This window comes from Echiichthys vipera (genome assembly GCF_963691815.1).
Source record: "Echiichthys vipera genome assembly, chromosome: 1".
Lineage (NCBI taxonomy): Eukaryota > Metazoa > Chordata > Actinopteri > Perciformes > Trachinidae > Echiichthys > Echiichthys vipera.
The window spans coordinates 27,797,753-27,821,234 of NC_139826.1; the positions used below are offsets into that span (position 1 = coordinate 27,797,753).

At 37.7% G+C, this 23,482-nt stretch overlaps 1 protein-coding gene across 1 annotated transcript in view; it reads left to right on the forward strand.

Moving 5' to 3' along the window:
* LOC310947143 (glypican-6-like) overlaps positions 1 to 23,482 on the forward strand; it is a gene marked incomplete at its 5' end in the record, with an annotated part of 155,210 nt that overhangs the window by 55,298 nt on the left and 76,430 nt on the right. The gene's annotated exons all lie outside the window — the stretch shown is intronic.

A 23,482-nucleotide genomic window follows, 5' to 3' on the forward strand; every position in this document is an offset into this window, starting at 1 on the left:
AATTAGTGACAAATACAGAACATCAGACGTGTGACTAATGGAAGCTTTGCCTTGCAGCTAGGAAACCGACAGAGAGGCACTGAAATGACTGCTTAAGTAAATGTTCATAAATGGGATTATTCTGCCCACGCTTACTCAAATGGGCTCCTGCTTCATTTTCTGCTCTTAATTTCATGACCCACTCAGGGCAGTGCTCTGAACATAAGGGTTTGTGTTTGTATCAGAATTAGGGGTGAGAGCACAATAAAGATGCTGTTCTTGCATGTATTTACATTTATATCAATACCAGTAAATAACATATTATAATAAAATTGGTTACTGTGCTTTTCATAATACTGGTAGTATAACAAAAAATAGAAGTGTTTGTGAACTGCATTATTAATACACAAACTGATTCAAAGTGCATTAGCTTCTTTGTTAGAAACTCAATAATAACATCAATTAAATATAAATAATATTTCCATCTGAACTGCAAAAAAAATTGCCTTTTCTTCATGCATATTTTAGGATCATATTATCTTTAGATAAAAACAGCGGTTCTTTTACCTGAAAAACACATGTGTTTTGTGGCTAAATTCAGTACAGACCACTAGCAAACTTCTACTTGGTGGTTCTTTGATTCCTTAAATGTTGCGCAGTTGTCTGCACATGCGGACACATTCAGTTTTACAAATATTATATCCTCACGGTTTGAAAATCCACAATAAAAAACTAATATTCTACCTTATTTTTAGCTCTAGATGTCCTGTCAACAGTTTTGCAAATGTCTTTAATGGCCACGTTTTGGGGGAAATATCTTTCGCACCACTGGGGATTATTTTTACTGCAATAGTTTCAAGTTTCAAGTTGCTTTATTGTCATTACATTGAGGGTTCAGACAACAATGCAACAAAATTTAAGTGAGGCATAAAAACATAAGAACATTAAACAATTTAAACTCAGGCCATGTTAACAAGTTTAACAGCAATACCGTGGTATGCCGCTGGGGTAAACTAGCATTAAGGCTCAATCCAGATGTTTTAATGCATTAATGAAACATTAATGATAAGTTACCACAACAGCCTCCTGCAATAACAAATGTAACCTCTGTGGCCTGAAAAAAACATACTGTAAATATATGATATATATGATATACAGTGGCAACATTTTCTGCTTAAGACTGGTTACAAAAGCTTATAGCCTACTAGCTACTACCTAGCTGCAACCGTTGACCAATCTCAACCCTGCTGAGTTTCTTCCATTCAACACAATACATTCTAATTAGTTCATGCCTGGCAGTCATCCCTAGCCTGCAGCCACCTTGGCGACACCCCTCACCTTCATTCTCCCCTCGGTTACTAGACACAACAGACACTCAAAGTGGAGGCTTTCACCCCTCCATCTGTGAGCCTCAGGCTGATTGGCCCTATTCACAACAAATAAGAGGATCAAACTGCAGTGGGTGTGGGTGCACTGCAGTCACTCAGTACATTTAAGAGGGAAAGGAGGACAGTGTCTATAAGCCTGTTTTCTCCCAAGTTGAGTAAAAGTTCTTGAAGCAGTTCAATTTGGTTTGACAATTTAGAGTGCTGTTAAAAATAGAAACCTATTCTTTTCACCTCCTCTTTGTATCTGAGATATCTTGATGTGTTTGGTTGTTTCAGTGATGGATTTGTGTGAGGGTGTGATTCGTTGCATTAATAGAGGTTGGTGCAGTTATGTAGCCATTTGGAGGGACTGAAGTTTATCCGCCAAGAAACATCTCATACTAACTTTCAGACTATTTAAATGCTAAATGACAGAATCAGAGTTTGGGGTACAATAATGGTAAAATCGTTTTAATTGCTGTGACAGTTACCTTTAAATAACATTATGAATTGTCACATCCTTGATAATCGTATCTTAATCTTTGAAGTGTAATGCAATTAGTTGTCACTGATTAATCTCCTCACATTACTAATTTTCATCGTGGTGGAAACTGCTGGTATGAGGTTAAACATGTACATGACTTAGATGATTTTGTACTACTTAAATATTGCAGAAGCTTCCTTTGTTCTTTTTTTCATGTGTCAAAAAAAGAACTAGAAACAAGAAAAGACTAGTAAAATTCTCATGTTCACAAACACGGTGTGCTCTGGGCAACTTGCGTTGACCCACCAATTCCACTGACTTTGTTAGCCTGAAAAATGAGGGATGGTGGAAGAGATGACAGTGCTTCAGCTTTCATTAACTCTAAATCACTTTCCACACAGAGTGCAACAGTGCACAAAGGTAATTAATTTCCTCAAGGACAATTATTTTAGTGCTTTGAGATAATGACAAGAACTACTCAAAGTTCAGTCTCGGTAGATGCTGTAGGTGGAAGGTGGAAAATCATCCTCAAAGGCCTGATTATAGTCAGTATTGCGCCATCTCTGGTGACAAAGTTAATTGACCGTGCAGCTTAGATTTATTTGAAAGCACTCTATTCTAAGTGTAGAATAACTTAAAAAACTTTACTGCAGCAAGAGTAATTGACAGGATGTAGTGACATGTATTAAGGAACAAAGTGGTCAAATGACCCCTTTATACAATACAAATATATTCATATACTGCTTCAATATATGTTGTGCTGAATGCCACTTTAGTATTTGTATTTTGTTGACCATTGTTAGACACTCAAACCAATTTCCTAAGTTTCAATACAGTACATTGATATTTAGAAAACGGCTGTTATTGCATGATTATGATAAAACAGAAAATATACTCTTCATCTAGCTATCAAGTTAATACCCTATCATTTTTCATCTTTGAATTTCTAAATTTTCTAAATGTATACTTTTCTTTTATATAATATATATATATTTTTTGGCAGTTTTTCAAGCCTTTATTATACAGAACAGACAGGAAATGGGGTGAGAGAGAGAGGGGGAGACATGCAGCAAAGGGCTGCAGGTCAGAGTCGAACCTCGAGGACCTTCAGCTTCTTTACATGGGGCGACTGCTCTAACCACTGTGCCACTGGCAGTCCCAAATTTATTCTTTATTGCACTTTTTAGCATAGCCTAAAGGAGATAACTTTTCACTGAACATGTATGAGCAAGTTTCAATTAACATATGAATATTTATAGTTCTATTTTTCTAAGGTTTTAAAGTAGCATTAGCCCTTTAGCCTGACATTTAAGACTCAAAAATGAGCATCAGTAACACTCTAATGTGTTTGCAAGACACTTTTAATATAACAGAATTCAATTACATATTTGTGTTTAGAATACAAAATGCTATGTTTTCCTTACTGGCCTATTTCTCAAGGTATTTGAAAATGTACCATTTTTTTGTAAATGTAAATGTTGTATTGTCTTGTTAGGATCAGCTGCACATGTGAAACACAGTGAATGACATACAGGCACACAAGACATGTTGATTATTGTTATTTTTGAGTACAGAGGCTTAAATCTCACCTGCAGCTGGGAGTGGGTTGGGATTAGGGAGAATACATCATTAGTGGGTGTGTTAGGGCATAGCATCAATCCTGGTCTCATCAATCAGATCAGTTCCTCTCTTTCCTGTTAAGAAACAGAGCCCTCCCCTACATGGTGTTGAAGTCAGTTTTGCAATAGAGAGTATGGAGAGTTTAAGACTTATCCCAAGAGAAAACAGATGCCCTTGTCTTGGAGTTGCAAGGTGCAGATACTGTATGGCACCTCGAACTTGCTGCCAAGGACAGACAATGTCCCATTTTAACTTGAATCCACCTCTCTGAATATATTGAATCCCTGTCACAATGTTTTCCAGGTGTAAAGATGTGCACCGATGGTTTAAGTTTGACATGGAATCACCTAAAACGTTGTCCTCACTAGAGAAACAGCAGCATTGGTCTTCAAAGGCATTTTCCTGATGATATAGATGGTAAGGAATAGTCATATGGGTTCTTTTGGAAGTCCTTGAGACCTTCACATATTAAATGTAATATCTTGCATTAATATTGCTTCATTTAGTCACTGACAGAAAACTTAAGATTTCTAAATCGCAATTAATCACAAAAAGAAACAAATGCAACAATGATACTATTATTTGACCTCCTGAAATTAAGAGAAGACAGAAACCTTTGATATTACCAGCTGACCATCCTGCTCTGGGGTCCACAGACTGCACATCTCCTCTCCATCTCCATAATGAAAGGCCCATATAGCATGCACTCTTATGCTTTTGACCCTGTCACACAGGCTGCTGATGGCTGGTCGTAGTGATGAGTGTGCGGATGGGTGAGACTTGCTAGTTTTGACAAAGAACAGAGAAAAATATTTAGCAGACTATGTAGGCTAGCCCGGTCAAAGCTGTCCAAACCACTTTTGTTCTTCGTTCTGTGTGTCGTCTTCGCAGTGCGTGCTTGTTAAGAATGCCCATTTTCTATCCAATATTTTTACTGCTTTGTTGCTTAACTGATCTCCTCTTTCTGATGAGGTTGTCAGAACATGTTGATGTTCTGGCACTGGATTAGACAATAAATATTAGCAGCGCTTCAACGATGCTGCAATGTTAAAGTGTTAAGAGGTAGAACAGAAGGAGCTAAGTGAAAGATCAGTCAAAAAGGCCACTTCCTTCTTCCTCCTCCTTTTTATTTCATTATTATGCCAACGCTGTGCCTTATGGCTCCAGTCCTCTCATATAAATTTACCACCGTCCTTTATTTAAAAGGCAGCTCCCTCATGGTTCACGCCATCATTCAGCAAGTCTTAAACTATCATTGGCCTGTCTTATCCACACCTGAGGCAATCACAAATCAGTGTTCTCTTAAATTATTTAGATGTTCTTTTATCCTGCGCTTGCTGCTTCTTACTGTCGCACCAACACCCCACTATAGGTCTGGGTACATGCTTATAAAAGCAGGCAATGTAAGAAAGATGCCTTTTTTATTTTTTTATTCTGCTCATTAATTCCTGTAAGGGAATTTGGGACAGTGGTGAAAGAAGTATTCAGATTTTTATAACTTCATTACGAGTGAAAGTCTGGCATTCTAAATCTTATTTATCCCGTCAGTGTTATAATTATACAGCTGCATATACTGTTGGGTGGTTCAGTTTACTGTAGATCATTGCATTGTGTTTTTGTAGCCCCTAATGAAATCGTATTCCAAAAATTAACCAGTTTATTAAAGTTGCCAAATAAATGTAGCGTGGTGAAAAGTAATTTTTTTTCCCTCATAAATATAGCTGATGAAATTGAAATGCTTAAGTCAAGTACAAGTAACTCAGAATTGCACTTAAACCCAGTAATTGTAAATGAAGTACCACTGAGTTTGAACCTACTGAGCTTTAGTTTAGATAGTTTATTTCGAATATGTGAAAAAACAAAATGATCATACATCAATGGGCAGGCATAAAGAAAAGGAAAAAAAACGGAGAAAAATAAATGTACAATAACAAAGTAAACTGAAAAAATTTAAAGTCTGTTTACATCTCCGAAAAGAAGTGGGAAGTAGTATAAACTTATTTTATACCACCCCTTTTTAAAAAATATTACTGAAATAACACGTACTGAAATATTTTGCCTTCTATCTATATAGTAATAATAACAACAATAATAACTTCCATTCGTCATTTCAATCCCCATCTGACATAAGTCAACAAGCATGTTAAAATATATTGTCTTGAAGGAATCCCCTGAAGTATGTTGTTAGTACATTAATGTGGGAAAAAAATATGACATAGGATTCAAAAAGGTCACAAATCTAAACCGTCTGTATTAGACCACCACCTTTCACCTACCACCGTATCTCAACTCTATCCACAGTTACAGTATTGACCGCACTAGGCGATTATGCTGCTGACTGTTATTAATCCTCACAAGTCATTAACCCTTTGCGAGTCTATGGTCTAATCGAGTATTGTTAGAAAGCCCATGTCGTTTAAGTGTTCTCAATTAAATGCTGTTCAGTTGTATTGAGTTTCTCGTCGAGTTTTCATGTGTTCGACGATGTGAACGCACCATTGCCGTTCTGACGCTACTAAATGCGCTAGGCCTGAGTGTGAAGTGCCGTGCTGTGTATAGTTTCGCGGCTGGTAACTTGTAATTCCTTCACCCTTTTCCAACGTTCACCAGCAGCTCCCTGGTTTTATTGCTGTGTGTAAATGCCAGAATTGGAGTTATAACTGTCTTGTATTGTTTCGCTATCTTATGCTTGTGTGTTGTTATAACTAATAAGCTAAGTCTTGCTGTCTGTGCTACTCACCTGAGGTGATTGGTTTAGTTTTTATTATTTATAGGATATACTTGAGTACTGAATACAGTCATTTGTAACTTTATTTATGTCATTATGTTTGTGTCATCATATACGGTGTACTGATTGCTACTTTCTATTGTTATTACAGACCACAGTCAATAAATCCAAGACTAACCTGGACACCTGTACCTGTGTCTTTTAACGGGGACACACGCACCATACACCTTGCAGCTCTAAACCCAGCTAATTCCTGGAGAACCTCCCTTTCTCCTTTTTAAGTATGTTTTATCCAAAGTCCAATATATCTTGTATATTGGACTCATATAGAAATACATCCCTGTGATGTATCATGAACTAAGTCAGAGAAAGTACTGTAGCTACTGGTGTTAACAGCATCACTGGGATTACCAATTGTTGCCTGCCTTCAGGGAGCCTGTTTAACATGCAGCACATGTTGTTTTTTTTATCATGTATAGTAGCTTCTCTGCATCTCTAGCAACAACATAGAGATAAAATAAAGCAAAAAGCCTCTTATTAATGCATATCAGTGATTTGTCATGTTATGGAAACATATCATTTTTCTTCCTCTGCTATCAGGGTTTAACGGTTGCACAGCGGAATATAAATTCAGGGTACACAGCATCAACCTTTTAATGTCAGCAGGGCTTCACGTGGGAAACGACAACGTATCTACAATGGTTACTGAGTGGGAATCTCTGTGTACTGTTTTTGTACTAAGGGGAATTTTATGTTTTATGAGGAGGATTTTCAAATAGATAACTAGATAGACTTGAGACTAGATTAGTTACTATGGGTGGATTGATCCAATTAAATGATCAACATTCCAATATCATTGAGACAAAGTGAAAACGTCAAACATATCTTTAAGATACACCTTTATTTTGAAATTCCCATGGCACATATTGTCACCATTCTGGTCCAAGCGCACCTCCATCTCAGGAATAAATCTGCAGTGTGGAAATATTTTGGATTTGGGAGAAAAGATGGGCCAACAGACAAAGCACATGTTATCGCTAGCACATTGCTATAACAATGCTACTGCGTGATAAAAATACTCAGGAAACAGGGCAAACCTGTCCTAATTTAAAAAAACAGTCTTTTTTCGCTATGCTAGTGCTAACATTAACATGTCAGATGCCTGACCACCAACACAACTTATTTCAACCATTTCATATTTCATTTTCAAAGACATGCATTTAATCATCAGAAATATGACACTTTATAGGGAACAACAGATCTACTTGTAGCCCGTAAAAGCTCAATTATACAATTATTAATTCATATTTAGTTGCTTTTTGTTAGTTTACATTTATGTACTTGATGCCGTTAAATGAGCATATTGATTGCAGGCGCTTTAGAACCCCAGATTGATGGCAGCAAACAGCCTTTATTTGCATCAGCTAATACTAGAATTGTTTGGCAAAATGGGTATGTGATAACATTTCTTCATTATGCTTCATTGGATACAAATTATCTTTCAACGTGCAAATCTGCAGAGGCAACTGGCATCAATATCCACTCATCCTTTATTTACAGTGCCAGATGGTTAGTTTGGTCACCATCAAGCATCTTCTTATACAACAGATGCTGAATTGCGAAATTTCTGTTTTGGCTAGCTGGCTGTGTGCCATTATGTCTAAAAGCCCATTATCCAAGGCAAATATGTGACCCCTCTCTGCTGCTATCACAGAGCATCAAGTACAGCCAGAGTTATTTCTTTGAGAACAGAGAATGGGCTCCTTCTCAATTCAGTCTGTCAGCTCTCTGCATAGAAGTCTTCTACACTCAACCTTTCTCCCAGAGATTTCAGCAGAGATTCACTTAGCTGTCAGAAAACAATTGCTCTTTGTAAAAGGCACCGGCTGGTGCAACTTTAATTTTAAAGATGTTTTAAATGAGCTGCCACTGTGTGATTGATGGGCTATGTGAGATTCACTTCCCGTTCCTCTATATCCTACAACAAAGGGCTTTAATTACGAGACCCTTGTATTGATGCTGTCAGCTACAGTGTGATATGCATCATGGATGGGGGGAGAATGTATTTTACCACCTGGTCGCCCACTTCGTACAGTATCATTGCACACAATGTCATCAGTTGAAAATGCATTGTCATCAATGTGAAGTGATATTGCCTAAGGGATCAAGGCCTTTGGTATTCATGTATTCACTCATCTGTTTGCTCCCACTCAGAGTTTAAAGTGAATTTGATTTTGATTGATGAACAATCATGCAATCAATGTCTGCTATTTATATGTATTTTTCAAGCAAACAGTTAATTTAAAACTCCCTGTGTGTCCCAAGGAAAAAAAAAATGTAAGCGCTCAGAAAGCAACTTTGGATAGTCTTTTAATGTCAGAGGTGAGTATCTTTTTATGCATTCACTTTGAAGGCTTTGAAATCCCAATAAAAGCATTGAGTGAATGCATTAAAAGCTGCTTTTAGCTCCGGTGGTCTTACCAAAGTTTAAATCTTGTCATGTCAATATTATCTCATTAATCACTATTTTGGGGTAACAAAAGTTCAATTTTATGTCTTTTTAAAACCAAGGTACTTCAGATAACCCTAACCCTACTTCAAGGTAAACGGATTGTTGCACTAATAGATTAAACGTTGCCAGAAAACATTTATACTCATTGATATGCAAGGGTGGTCACAATGGCAGAATACAACCAGATTTATTGAAGACATAACCACCGTTGTATAAATACGTAAAACAATCAAATGACTTATTTCTATTGTCTCATGGTACAAAGTGCACAGTTATCTTGATTTATTTTTACTTTAAAGCGTTACACATAAATGAAATGCTTTAGAGGATAATGTGCTCCCATCAGTTTTTCCCTCGGAAACATGTAGCTACTTCCAACACTCATTTTATGCTGTGCATCTGGACATGTCATGTTGGAACAAAATCAGTCACACAAGCGATATAACACCACATGCATCACATACATTTAGAAATAAAAAGTAAGCAGAAAGTTTGAAAAATGCCTGTGGCCTGTAGTCATCAACTTTTACTGTAATCCAATTTATTACTCTGAATGTAGTTCACACCCTCAGAGCATGCGTAAAATGTGTAAAGTTGACAGATCATGTAGGCAATTATTGTTGAAGATGGACTTACACAGAGCATAGGCTGTACTAATTCCAGAAAAGAGAAATACTGTAAATTAAAAAATTGACCATTTATTGTAGATGCCATTTTGGTCCTTTTTTTATTCTCCAAAGATAAAAGTCCCAAAGGATCTGGAGTAAGAGGAAAATTAGTTAATTTGGATACTCACTTTCCTTCCCCTCAGCCAAGAGTCTGATCTGGTTGGTTCCCTTGAGTCCATCGGCTGGTGAAAAGTTACAGTGCTGGGTATGCTGTCATTATTCCTACCAAGAGCAATGCAAGAGACTGAAACCTACCCAGTATGCGATTTGGAGAACACACTAGTTTCTTCTCCTGTGGCATTTAACTCTACTCTGCATTGCTGCGTTTTCCGTTATTGGAAAGTCAAGATAACCTTTTGTTTGGTTCTCTGAAAGGATATAGTGTAAGTTAAGCCCCTCTGTGATCTCCTGTTATAGGCTATTCTACTGCAAGGCAGTAATGCCTCTGCTGCTTGATAGTTGGATCTTAGGTACCTGAAGGCTGAGCCCCCTTTCAGGTAGGCAGATCACACATAGTGAGGAAGTGAGGATAGGCATAATTTCAAACCTTTAAACGCACAACAAAATAAAACAGACCACCAACATGAGGCTATAGGTAGCCTACAGTGTCAGCACGTAAGGGGCCATCCCGCCTGACTGCGTCTTTGGGACAAACCTGAAGCCTCCGTATGGGACGAGTTGGGAGAACGGTTTGGTCTCTGCTGTCTGTCAGCAGCAGCTCCTCAGCCGAGTGACAGCTGCTGGATAACCTGCCTTCACCAGCTGACTGACAGCAGAAATGTACTAAACAAAAATAGCTTTAATGTTGGCTCCACGTGAAAAAATCAACAGTGATTGCTGATTCATTGACCTTATTTCCCCACCCAGCACAGCAAGTGAGGGAAAGCATGTTGGGGCACAGACACACAGACTGAGCTGATCAGGCAATGTAGATAGGGTTAATATGTTCAAAACACATATACACCGGGAAAAATGCAGGTGTGAGTCAGTGTATTTAATAAAATGGAAATGTATCTGTGAATGAGATGAGCAAGTGGTGGTCATCACAATGCTTCTAAACATGCTTGCTTTGGGGCAGCCGGTGCTCGAGTGGTTAGAGCGGTCACCAACATGTAAAGAGGCTGAAGGTCCTCGAGGCAATGCCCCCCCCCCCCCCCCCTCTCTCTCTCTTACCCCATTTCCTGTCTGTCCTTTGAAAAAAATGGCTTGAAAACTGCCAAAAAAAAACAGGATTGCTTTGTAGAGGGCAAGCTGGAACGGGGACCTTTCTGATGGCTGGGCCCCCCCCACCCTGCAGGAGTGTACTTTACGGCCGTTCCTCTTGATTATAAATGGGGTTGTTCTCCACTGACTAATGTGACATTTCCCATTTAATGTCATTGGGATTTGTTAAATGATAATTAAGGTCCTGTTATCATGCTTTTTTTTTATTAATTAATGATTGGGATTCATCAACATCAACAGGGATATGATTGAAAGAGAATGTTGATGAATGTTTAATGAATCGGGCAAGAGTGTTTAGTTAGGATGTTCTTGTGTGCAGAAAATGATTAGCATTTCATTAGTGACACTCAGTGTATTACTACCATCAGAAATTTGAACATGTAACAAACGTGAACTGCTGTTCTGAAGGTATTAACAAAATCTTCAAACACCTCTAACTATCTGTATAAAAAAGATATACTGTTCACTGAATAATAAAAAGCATTTCAACATGTTTCCCAAGTTGCCCTTCCAATGCAAAACAAAGATGGCAGCCCAACGGCTGCCTGGATAGGCAAAAATAAGTCCAAAATTAATTTCTTAGAGCAGGCTCTGGTCTCTTACGTGGTCACTAACAACTCCTGAGGGAAATATCTGGTTCTTTAGCTGCTAAATGCTCCAATTATTCAATGGGTACAACGTACTACTACTTGCGTCTGTCTGCTATTTGCTGCTGAGACCAGAAATATGACTCAAAATGTTCTAGTGCATGAATAGTCAAGTTACAAAGACAGTTAGAAGATACACAACAACTTGAATGTGTTTCCAAGGGGAGAGAGAAACTCAGACAGCCAATAACAAGGAAGCTCACAGTCGTGTGCCAGTAACTATTCCCACTTGCCATTTTCTGTCAAGTATATTCTTTATATAATACAGAAACAAGCCTATTGATAAACACAATAGTGGGGGCAGAATTATCTAAATATTGGCAAAATATTTAGGATACATTAGTATAATTTATAAAACAAGATGCCATCACTGTATCAAATAGAAAAATAAATGACTGCCCAAACATGCACAGAATATTAATGAAATCCATGAAAAACATTTATTACAATGAAAATTATACCAATTAATTGTATTGATTATGTCAATCATTGTTTGTTTTCCCCCAAATACTCCAATAGTTATCCACAAATTGAGACAAAATACAAAACCAAAACATATATAAGGATTGTTTGTTTACTCTCACAGTTGGGGTAAAAAACAAGACAGAAAACAATATTATCATAATTGGCTGAAAACACACACACTCCTATACCGTTGAATCTTGTCCAGGTAATGAATATTGGAGAGAACCGAACAAAACAAACCATGCAGTCATTTCAAGTATCTGTTGTGTAACAGAGAGGTGCTGGCTTTAAACTGAATAACAATGAGATGGAAATTACCAAGGTCTATTTTGCTACACAGTAAAGAAATTATATCATAAAACATACTATCTTTACATATTTTGTATATGGAGGCTATAATTGAAGTCACATAGATATCAAAGTGAAATCAAACATTTCAGTCACTTTCTTTATTATAAAACAAACTGTTGAGAAGATGCTTTTTTTTGTTAAAGGTATAATATGTAGGAAGCATCGCTTACTGTTAGTTACTGTTACACACACAGCATTCAAAGTCGGCCCCTCTTCTCCTTGGCTTAATGGGAAGAGACGAAGAGAGATCAGCAATGGTCCAGTGAGCTAGAGACTGAATGGAGAGAGGGAGCGGTGCTGGCAAGGACAAAACAGAAAATCAGAGGAATAAAATTATATTTCCTGATCGTTTCACAGCGTTTACAATCCAAGCACAAAAAAACACACATACCTCCACAAAACCCTGCTTGAAAATGCTACATTGTCCGGTTTTGAGTGTAGGCAGAGCTTCATCCTGTCTCTGTTTGTGTTGGTAAATCAGACACACTGCCTTGTGCCCTGTATGTCAGTATGAGACACCGAGGGGGAGGGACAAGATAAAGTGGCGGTTAGGAATCAAAGGGGTGCTCACTGTGCGCTGTGAATGGCTGGGGGTTACACGCCCACATGGGGTCAAAGCTTCTTTGCTGACACCAACATGAGCCCTGCAAAGATTAAATTAAGAAGAAAACAGAAAATCCAGGCAGAGGGCACGGTTTCAGGTACAGACACCTCCACACACTTCTAGTGTGTCATGTGTGATGATTGAGAGGGATTACTCTTGTAGTAGTTTTAATTACCTTCAATTTATTAATAATGGTTAATAGAAATGTTTTTTAGTTTTTATTTCTTCATCATTGTGTGCAGCACAATTCTTATTTCATTGTGCCATTTCATTATAAATGGAAAGTAGTAGATGAAAAATAAATGATTGATGGCAAAGCAAATGAGATACAGATAAGGACATGATGTAATAATATATTACAATCTGAGCATCTGAGGCATATTGAAAAAAATGCTGTTACACATCTGCTACATCTGACCCTGTACAGCACATATCATGTGTTGGGTCTGTAATGTTGTCACCAATATTACATATTAAAGGTAAACATCAGATGTTTATGTTGATTCCTTAAGGCTCAAACGCACTGAAAGCATCAATTATGCATGTTAAATGAGGCATGTCAATTGATGCTTTCAATGCCTGACGAGTTGAAGTGCCAATACCAAAGAACCAGCAGTATTTTAAGAAAAGGTCACTATTTAGGCAAAGGTTTTATGCATCACAGACACCCCTATCAGTGGTTACATTAGACTTTTAGACATTTTGACACACAGGGCATAAAAACTTTCTCATAATCTAGCCTATTATCTACAGTCATTTTAGTTTTCTTTTTTTAATGTTGTGTTTAATAATTAATATGGACAAGAGGACAAGCCTATTATGGATGTATAAGGGCATGGAGAGAAAAGATGAACAGATACCGACAGTGCGGCCCCTTTTTATATCAGCACCACACAAACCAGATTAATGATCTTTATTTTTCTTTTTCAACAGGAATGGTCTCCATACCGTATGTCCCCATGTATTTTCTATACATTTCTATACAGTATGTGTGTCCAGATTTGACACTTCAATGCACCCTGCCTTGTCGAATGTTGATCAGGTGTATTTCAGCACAATAGTTAAGTTATTTATACTCCCGTAAGATATGTGCATCTAAAAGGGCACCTGTCTCAAGAGAGAGTCTTTTTATTTTCTTTATATTTAGTTTATTTAATAGTTGCAGGTCCCGTTTGTACGGGAGACCGGAGCAGAGACAGCAGGTCTCAGCTGGGCTCAAGCCCCTCTAACAAAGCTTTTCTAATTGGTGATAAACACATGTAATTTCTTGTAAATTCTTTACAGTAAAAGTCGTTATTTTGTAATTTAACAGCTTTTATTGTGAAGCAGCAAAAACAGGAAATGTTAGGTTTCATCAGTGACTTAACATGACTCATATACATCTGAAAGCAAACAGGGAATGATAATATAGCAGAGAAAGGGGCACAGGGGGGATGATCAGATGATAAAAGTGTAACCCCTATTCCTGGGTCCGAATAGGAGGGTTTGACATGCCTCTTGATGCCTCTTGATGCTTCTGATGCGTTTAGCCATTTAAAACTATAGGTGTACTTCAAAAAATGCAAACCAGGTGCTTTCAATGAAATACAACATGCTGTTTGTCAGGCTACAATGATGTCATGTTGTGCTATCTCAATGACACTGCCACCATAGTGCTCTCTCCACCGACACATACTGTACAAGCTCACTTGAAAAGAAACACTTCAACACAAAACATATTTAATATATGTGGTTACTCAACCAGTGCTTTCAGTATTTCAGAGGATGAACATTAACCATTATAGAAAATAACTTTACTCCGCTCGGCAGACATAGAAAAATACATTGAACATAACAGTGGATGAAATGTGACACCTCTGTCTTCAGCCTGGAATATGACACACTAACCATGTCTGTAAGAGGATCTGGATCACAGGGGCTGACAAGGTCAGAGATGTGGTTAGGTGCTAGTCCAGCACAATTTACTGGTCAGCCTTGAAGGTGACCAGTAAATTTTCAGTATCAATGTTGCTGACAAATGTGATGAGATTTTAAATAAAGACAGAATGAAGATCAGTGTTTAATTATATCAATGTTACAATATTTTGATTAAACGAGACCGAAGCTGCCAGTATGCTTTTACACAAGTCCTTGTCCGATGGTCTTATGGAATAGCTTCCCTTAGTACAACCATATCATCACCATGGTCACCTGTGCAGAGGTGAGAAAAGAGCCAGGATACAAACTTCTCTCTTTGGCTCTCTTCTATTCTTGACACATTTTTGTCACTTAATTTCTCAACAACCGAGTGTAACACTACTATATGGTGCAAATGCCTTCCAGGAGAGAATGCCTGGATATGTGTGCTATTATCTCAGATTTTAAACTAGTTAATGTCTCCCCCTTATGATGACTGGATTTGCACTACACCTGTGGTGACTATGAATGTCTGTACCATATGGTTATCTATCAAATAGATATTTTACCAAAGAACTAAAATGTCAACCTAGTAATGGTACTGTACAAAATATTTGTGGCAATCTAGCTAACTTTTTTTTAGATATTTCAGTCTGAACCAAAGAGGTGGGCCAACAGCTATAGCCATAACATATCACTACCATGGCTAAAATATGACGTTATTAGAGTTTCCCCTGTCTCATTTTCCCCTTGGTTAAAAGAAACAGCAGTAGATGCTTCAATTACAAACCCTACATTTCCCACTGTCTCAAAGTACTCCAGTGGTGAGAAGCAGTTTAGACATATATTCAGCACTATTAACTTGTAGTTGAAGTGGTTCACTTGAGACATATTTGAGAAGTATCAATGTTTCTGTCAGAAAGCTGTAGAACATAGAGACTCAAAAGAGAATAGAGACCTCTAAATAAATATAGTGTTAGAGAAGCTTCAAATGATAAATATTTTGAGGTGACTTAGAGTTCAATACTTCATAGGTCAATATTCAAGGTTTTTATGAACCAGATTCTGGATTGAATGGCGAAAATGTTGTGGACTCCTTTGTCGACTGGTGTGCAGCTAATCACCTGATTCTAAACGCCACCAAGACAAAGGAGCTAGTGGTGGATTTCCGCAGGAGTAAATCTGCCCCCACACCCATCTCCATCAACGGACTGACTGTGGATGTTGTCCAGGATTACAAATATCTTGGAGTACACCTGGACAACAAACTGGACTTTTCCAAGAACACTGAGGCTGTATACAAGAAGGGCCAGAGTCGTCTCTATTTCCTGAGGAGGCTCCGGTCATTCAATGTTTGTAACACCATGCTGAGGATGTTCTACCAGTCAGTGGTAGCCAGTGCCATCTTCTTTGCTGTTGTGTGCTGGGGCAGCAGACTGAGGGCAGCAGACGCAAAGAGGATCAGTAAGATCATCAGGAAGGCTGGCTCCGTCCTGGGGGTCACACTGGACTCTTTGGTGGCGGTGTCTGAGAGGAGGATGCTGTCTAAACTGCACAGCATCCTGGACAATAACTCTCACCCTCTCCACCAGCTGCTGACCTCCAGCAAAAGCACATTCAGCCATAGACTCATTCTCCCCCGGTGTAATACTGAACGCCGGAGGAAGTCTTTTCTTCCGGCGGCCATCAAACTTTATAATTCATCTCCCCCCAGTCAGGTAAGGAACAGTGGAGACACTGTATCCTGAAAATGTCACTTTGTCACTATTTACCATCACTGCATCACTTTATTCAGTTGTACTTTATTCAGTTGTACTTTATTCAGTTGTACTGTCACTTACTTCAGTAAGTAATGCTGCTATTCGACACTGTCACTTTATATCACCACTACATCACTTTATTTATTTATTAATGGTTTACTGTAACTATCTGCTGATACACTTACTGTGCTTTAGGACATGCTGCTACATTTCACTGTGGTTACTGTAACTGACTTAAGTACGAAATGCTGCTACACTCCACTGTGCCACACTGTCACTTAGTTCTGTAGGACATGCTGCTACATTTTTAACATTTTTAACATCTTTAACACTTGTAACTTATCGCTCCTTCTCACTTATTTAGTTTGTACTTATTTTATTTCAATCTGCTGCTAAACTGCACGCTGCGTATTGTTGTATATTGTATATACCTACGCTTAACCACGACGTCTGTTGCACTCTGTCACACTTGGTTCATTGCTTGATTTATCTGACGTTAGCTTTATTTTGATTTGATTTATGTTTATGCTTATTGTTACTCTGATCCTTTTCCGCCTTTGTATGAAACTGTTGCACAATAATTTCCCTCGGGATAAATAAAGCTTCTTGAATCTTGAATCTTGAATCTTGAATTAATCTGAATATGATGCCATGTTTTACATCCGGCCATTAGACAGACAGTGCTGTCTCTGACTCCATTCAGAATGCATTACATTACCAGGCTAAAATATATAAGATGCAATAATACCCATGCTACGTTTTGCATGAAACTACCATCTGGTCATTCAAGACTGTTGGGCCATTAATTGAAATTTGGCCCTTAATAATCATACTAAGAATTAGATATTCCATTGTTTGAGTCAGTAAAGAAATTTGTTTTTTTTAAGTAGTGGGAAGTTAAAATTAGTGTGTGAGTGCATTTTTTTCTCCATTGGGTAAAGTGTTATTATCAGAGCAACAGAAAGGTCACCTTTGTTGATCATGATGATGATTTACAGTAATTAGGTCAGATATCAAAGGAGAACTTTGCAATTGCTCTCAAAGAAAATTGATTCTTCACACTTAGAATTACTTCAAGGGTACTGATGTTTTATATTTCCTATGCATTATGATAATAAGAAAGTCCAACCTCAGTTGGGACTGGCACTAATGTGGCATCTCATTTTACCCCCATTTTCATATTTCTTATTATGCTTTTTATTCAATGTGCTCTCCCCTTGGAAACAAAACTCTTACATAACAAAGATACATACAATTAATAATTGTTAGGAAAGACAAAACTCTTGAGGAGATCATAATGGGTTTTGACAAGAGATACTCAAACACACTACACAGATGAGGACCAATGACTTATTTCAGGATGAATGATACACATTGTTATTGTACAGTGGAAAACAACCAGCCCAGACAGGAGTCTCGTATGTATTCATAGAATCAATTAAAACTTGCTCCCATCATGGAATTGCAGAAGTTAAATGTTTGCTGGATTTTTTCATTACCTGACCACTCACTCCAACAGTTTTTTTAGTCATGGTTTTATTTTTTTCAATTTTCCGATGAGTCAAGTTTGCTTGTACTGTAAAACATGTTCCACAATTCTGTGATATGTATTGTTTTGTGATATATTTTGAAGATGGTTCAATAGGCAGACAATTTAACTTTTGAGAAACCCTTTGGAACTGTATACCGTATGTGCCTGTCTGTTTCAGAGGAATAGTGTAGCTCTGAAATTGAAACCCTTCCTTGTTTTTCCCATTTCCTTGCAACATCCATATTACTTTTTTGTCTTACTGTCATTTGCACAATCTTCATTTCACAAGAGATTTGGATTATTCCTAAATGTATTGTGTCAGTAAGCATACACCCATGTATCGACATGTTTCCAAGTATCAAGACCCTTAAGGCCAGATAGCTGATTGTTATCCAAGGTCAATAGCTCCCAATAATAATTCCCTGGCCAAATATGTGTTTTGGCCAGCAAAGAACAATTCACTCTTCATGAGTTGGCAAGCCTTAGCTGCTATCTGACATTCTCAGTACAGTATGTTTTCCAGGTAAAAGGCCTTGAAATCACATAAAAAGTTATGCAATAGAGGAGTGGCTATTATTTCAGAGAAATAATTTATTTCAAGAACTCTTGGGCTCAGATTATATAACTTTTTAAACTTTGGTCAACTGCTTAAACTTAAAATTGTGGTTTTCTGAAAGTATTTGTTGTTGTCTCTAAATAGTATTTAAAAGTAATTCCCATATTAATTTAAAACAGGACAGTCAGACAAGCACAAATATGTGAATACTAAACTACAGACACATTCAAGAGTGCAAAGTAGTAAAAGTCTAAAAGTGCTGCTCCTCACACCCAACAGAACCAACCAACGTTGCCATCATTAGTTAGTGCTATTGCTAGTGGGGCCAAGAAAGACATTCTCAACTTAAAAATTTAAACTCATACATTATTGTACAAAACATTGTCAACCATGATGCTGTGTGAATGTAGAATCCTGGCACTATATGTTCCTGGTTTCTGGAGTCCACAAGAGTCTTAATAATAGAAGACCGCTGAAGTCGGTCATTTAATGGGCTTTGAATTGTAAAATCAATAACCACAATCCAACCGCGTGACCATAGCTGGTTTTAGTCCACCATATTTAATCCTAGAATCCCTGCATGTCGTTATGCGCTCTCAGTCACTATACCTGAAAGTAAAAAATTTCCATTGCCATTTATTTATCAGGTTAAAATATCTTATCGTTATCTATCAACTGTCTTTCGCAATAAATTCACTTCACACTACTGCACAGTACTGAATAATGTGTGATCTGTTTGTAATGACCTCTCATGTGAGCCCATTTTTTTCTCTTAGCACAATTCATCTTAGCCCAATGTTTCATGTGTTAGTGGTTAATTTCTGTCATGGATAATTGTCTTGGACTTGATCATCTTTTATGAACTATGCAGACATGAAAAACTGTCATAATGTTTTTGTTTTTTTTCAACCTGTTCCAAAGGCATAAGCCCCTTTCAAACAGAGATTCTGCAACAGTGCAGCAATAATACTGTCTTTTTTTCCATTTACGCATTGAACCAAGCAAAGGCGACGTAAAGCCATCCCGGTTGTGATTTCAAAGAGCGCCGGCATTCTTGAAGCAAAAGGGGCATCAGTGTCTTGCGTGTGTGAGCCGTTCGACACCTTTAATCAACCACTCAAATCTGACCCACAGACTGCCAACTTCATTACATTATATTAGCACAAATCTCAGTAGAGAGAAGGACAGAGGCAGTTTGCAGCACTGCATGGGTGTTTAAGAGATGGGAAAAGAAGGTGGACAGTTGTACCTAATGTTTCTGTTTTTTATTAATAACTCTGAATGCTGTGTTGTCACTTTTTGACCTGCCTGTGGGTCAACTACTGCTTGTGGTTTCGCCCTGCATGCTTTCCCTTTCACATAGATGTCGGTTCAGCAGTGTTGCGGCTCTGGGACTTCCTTTGCGACTACCTCTGCTGCCGGCTCAGAGGTGCAACAGACCTCTCGCAGCCATTCAGTCTCTGTACCTTTTCACACAGCCATAAAACTAAAAGGCTGTATGAGCGGGGCTATGTGGTGAGGGAAGTAATTTTATGCAAGAAGGACTAAGTATAAAGGTCAGATCATATATGGTAGCATTGTATGCAGGTTGATCACAATATGTATTTTGTTTATTTTCAGTACAGCACAGAGGACTAGAATTTGACTATTTTTTATTGAGGAAATATCAAAATGTGAACGCTTATCATGTGATGTTAAAATGTCTTAATAGTTGTAGTCCCCTGCCACTTTTCCCCTCATAGGACCCTAAAGATCAGCACCTTGGCAGAAAAAGAGGCCATACATTTCAAATAAAACACGTTGAAGAAGAGAACATATCTGTCTTAAAACCTGACAAGTATTCAGAAATGTATGAATACTAAATTAAATGGAACAAACCTATTATGCATTTATAAGGGAACGGAGAGAAACGATGAACAGACACCGACTCATTCATTTATTTTAAATGTATTGTCTTTTTACACATAAATAGAGTAAATAGTATAAACAACATAGTGTTGCTTTGTTTTGTGATATGAATTTTATCTGTGAGCTATACTTAAATGGTAACACAGATACTAAATTACATGCATAATACACAGGGGCTTATGTGTCCTTGACTCAGGTTCAAGTGGATAAATGGAATGAAAAAGGCCCTGCAGGGTCTTAATATTTAAACAAATGTGGGTATAATGGCAGGTCACTCAGCTGCAAAGAAACGAGAGTGAGTGACTAGAGACTGGTCTATTATAGTACCTTTTCTAGGTGTTGACATGGTGTGCCGTTTCAATAGAGATAAAAGACGATTGGCTAAACAGTTTGCCAAGGAAAAAAGGGGAAAGGGGAGTCAAAGTAACCTGACTATCGCCAGATAACTTTCGTCCACTCAACCAGGCCAATCAGGACTGCCGGGCGGGGTTTTATAGCTGTGACGTAGCGGATAGGCGACTGTTTCTGATTCAGAAAACAATGCTGGCTCACATCGAAGAAGCATGCTATTTCATCTGTGTTGTCCAATCTTAGGAATATTTCTTCTTTAAAAGAACACCAGAGAACAGCTCCTAAGGCTTTTGTTGGTGGAAACTGTGTTTTCGCCCGACGCTCTCATCAGCTTCTCGGGTTGGTTTCGATGTGAGTGATTGAAGTAGTAAGGATGATAGACAAGTGGTTTATCAAATTATATGCATGGATTTTTGATAAGGCCTAGCCTCCTGAAATCGCTTCCCAGTCAAGCGATCTTAGATGGATGACTGAAGCAAGGCAGAACGAAATTCATCTGGCGAGAGTCAGGTTAGAGTCAAAGGGATTCCAGTTCATGTTTAACATGAACTGTTATCACCAGTCTTAGAAGTGATCAGACCTCTGGTTGTAGAGTTAGAGGTTATTCAGATGGTGGTTCAACACACTTTGGAGAAAAGTGGATCATCATGCAGGGTTCCAAGTTTGACTCTTGAACACAGCTGCTGTATGAGTGTTTGTATTCCAGTAGTTCAATTAAACATTGCCTTTTTCGCAGTTAACCAATGCTGTATGAGGGCATAGTTGTTGTCCTTATTATCCAGATTTATTTATTTTTAAGATTACCAAAATGCAAATTTGTTTTACATTAGATTTGAGACTTATTCTGCAGTGAGGAATGGTTTCATGATTGCTCATTTCTATCATAAATAAAAGTCCAGTAAAATCTAAAAGATGTTAAAATAAAAACTATTGAAAATACTATGAAACAATTACATTGAAATCCTTTACTTTGTTCTTGTTTTTATCATTTAAATAGATTAAATGTATATAGCCCACACAATGTATTATTTAAAATGAGCTCAACTCAAAAATGTAATATGAAATGAAATAGTCCTAAAATGTTTATATATAAATGTGTGCAAAATGATTGTTTGCATTTTTTTTTCCTTCATTGCATGCAGCAGATCCCACCTTCACTTAAAAAAAAGTTTCATCATTCCTTGTTTAGTCACATTATCACATGAGTTAAATTGTATTATTACAAGTAGCTGTGGCCAACATGTAGCTCTGTGACAGCTATTAACAATGTAAATAAATGTCAGCCAGGAGACCCAACCAGAGGCAAACACCTCAGATGGTTTATTAGCAGACAACGCTGATACGTGACATGTCTGCAGCATGTTTGTTTACAAAGAAGGGAGGAGAACTACTTGGCATTTTTGCATGAAGAGATGTTATGATCTTCCCAACATTTATGCCTGTGCACTCAGGGACACAGGATCCTATTTGCTAGGCTTCAGTGAGACTCCCCAGCTAATGCTGCTTTTTTCTCGTTCTTATTCTCATCTTTGTTGGCTGCGGTAATGCTCAAGAGATCAGGTGCTCACAAAGATGAAAGCCGCTTGGGCAGATGACAAGAAACAATAATATAATTGCTGTGAATGTTGAACTGTATTGTTGCATAACTTACAGTGTCAACATACTGTAGATATTGAATATGACAAATATATTCCTTCCTTTAAAAATATGTCAGCAACTGGCAGAATTATTCATAATTAATGTTATGTCTTTTTTATGCATAGTAGACACACATGTTTCTGGATAACTCTGTTCAATTATGTTATTAATTATATTACTGAATGTCATCTGAATATAACTGTAATACTATGTGAAACTGAGCTCTGTTGAGCCACATGCAGTTTGGGTCAAGGACAGGTCCTTTATTAATCTGGTGTGTCTCTGGAGCATATATATGTAACCTCAGTTTAAAACCATTATAATGTGACACATTAAGGAGACCTTTCAAATGGTTTTATGTTTACAGCAATGCTATTGCCCACCTCAAAAACCTACGGCCTCACGTGTGGGCAAGACTTTTTTTTTAACTTTAGATACTGATATCTCTGGCTGAACTGACTTTTACCATTCAAACTGCATTTGAAACATTAATCTACCTATTTAGGAATCACTGCAAATGTAAGCAAGCTAGGCTAACACGCCTTTACTTTCCCAGTGGAATAAAAACTTGATAGGCAAAGGGTCCCAAATGCTGAGAGTTGTTAATGGACAGACTGCTTAAAATGATAACTGTACATAAATAACACTAAGTGGGCTCCTTGAAAACGGGGAAGAAACGTTTCCTAACTAAGTACATCTCCTAGCAGCGCTACCTCTTAAATGTCAGTTAAGTGTTGCCATGGGGAAAAGCTCATCAAGAGGTTTAGACACTGTTTCCACAGACATGTCTAAATGTAATTTTATCCTCTTTTTAACTGTAGAATCATTATGGCTGTTTAGTCCTTGAGAAGTGATAATAATTCAAACTTCAGTTCAGCTTTAATGAATGTTAGAAGATATTTGTTTCTATTTTTGAATGACAGTGTTACACAGTCTAAGATATGTGTACTGAATCAATGGTAAAAAATCTAATAAAATAGATGTGCTTTTCACAGTAAAATGCACTCTTCAGATTATTTGAAGCGAATGAAGCCTCTTTCAATATACTGTAACACAATATTCAATTATGGGCTCAAAGGCCAGCTGCCGTGGTGGATAAATAAATTGTTTCAGTGAGGAACTAATGTGTCTGGCAATAATGGTGGGTGCACAGGATGATAATGTATACTAGTGAGTCTGTGTCTAAAACTTAT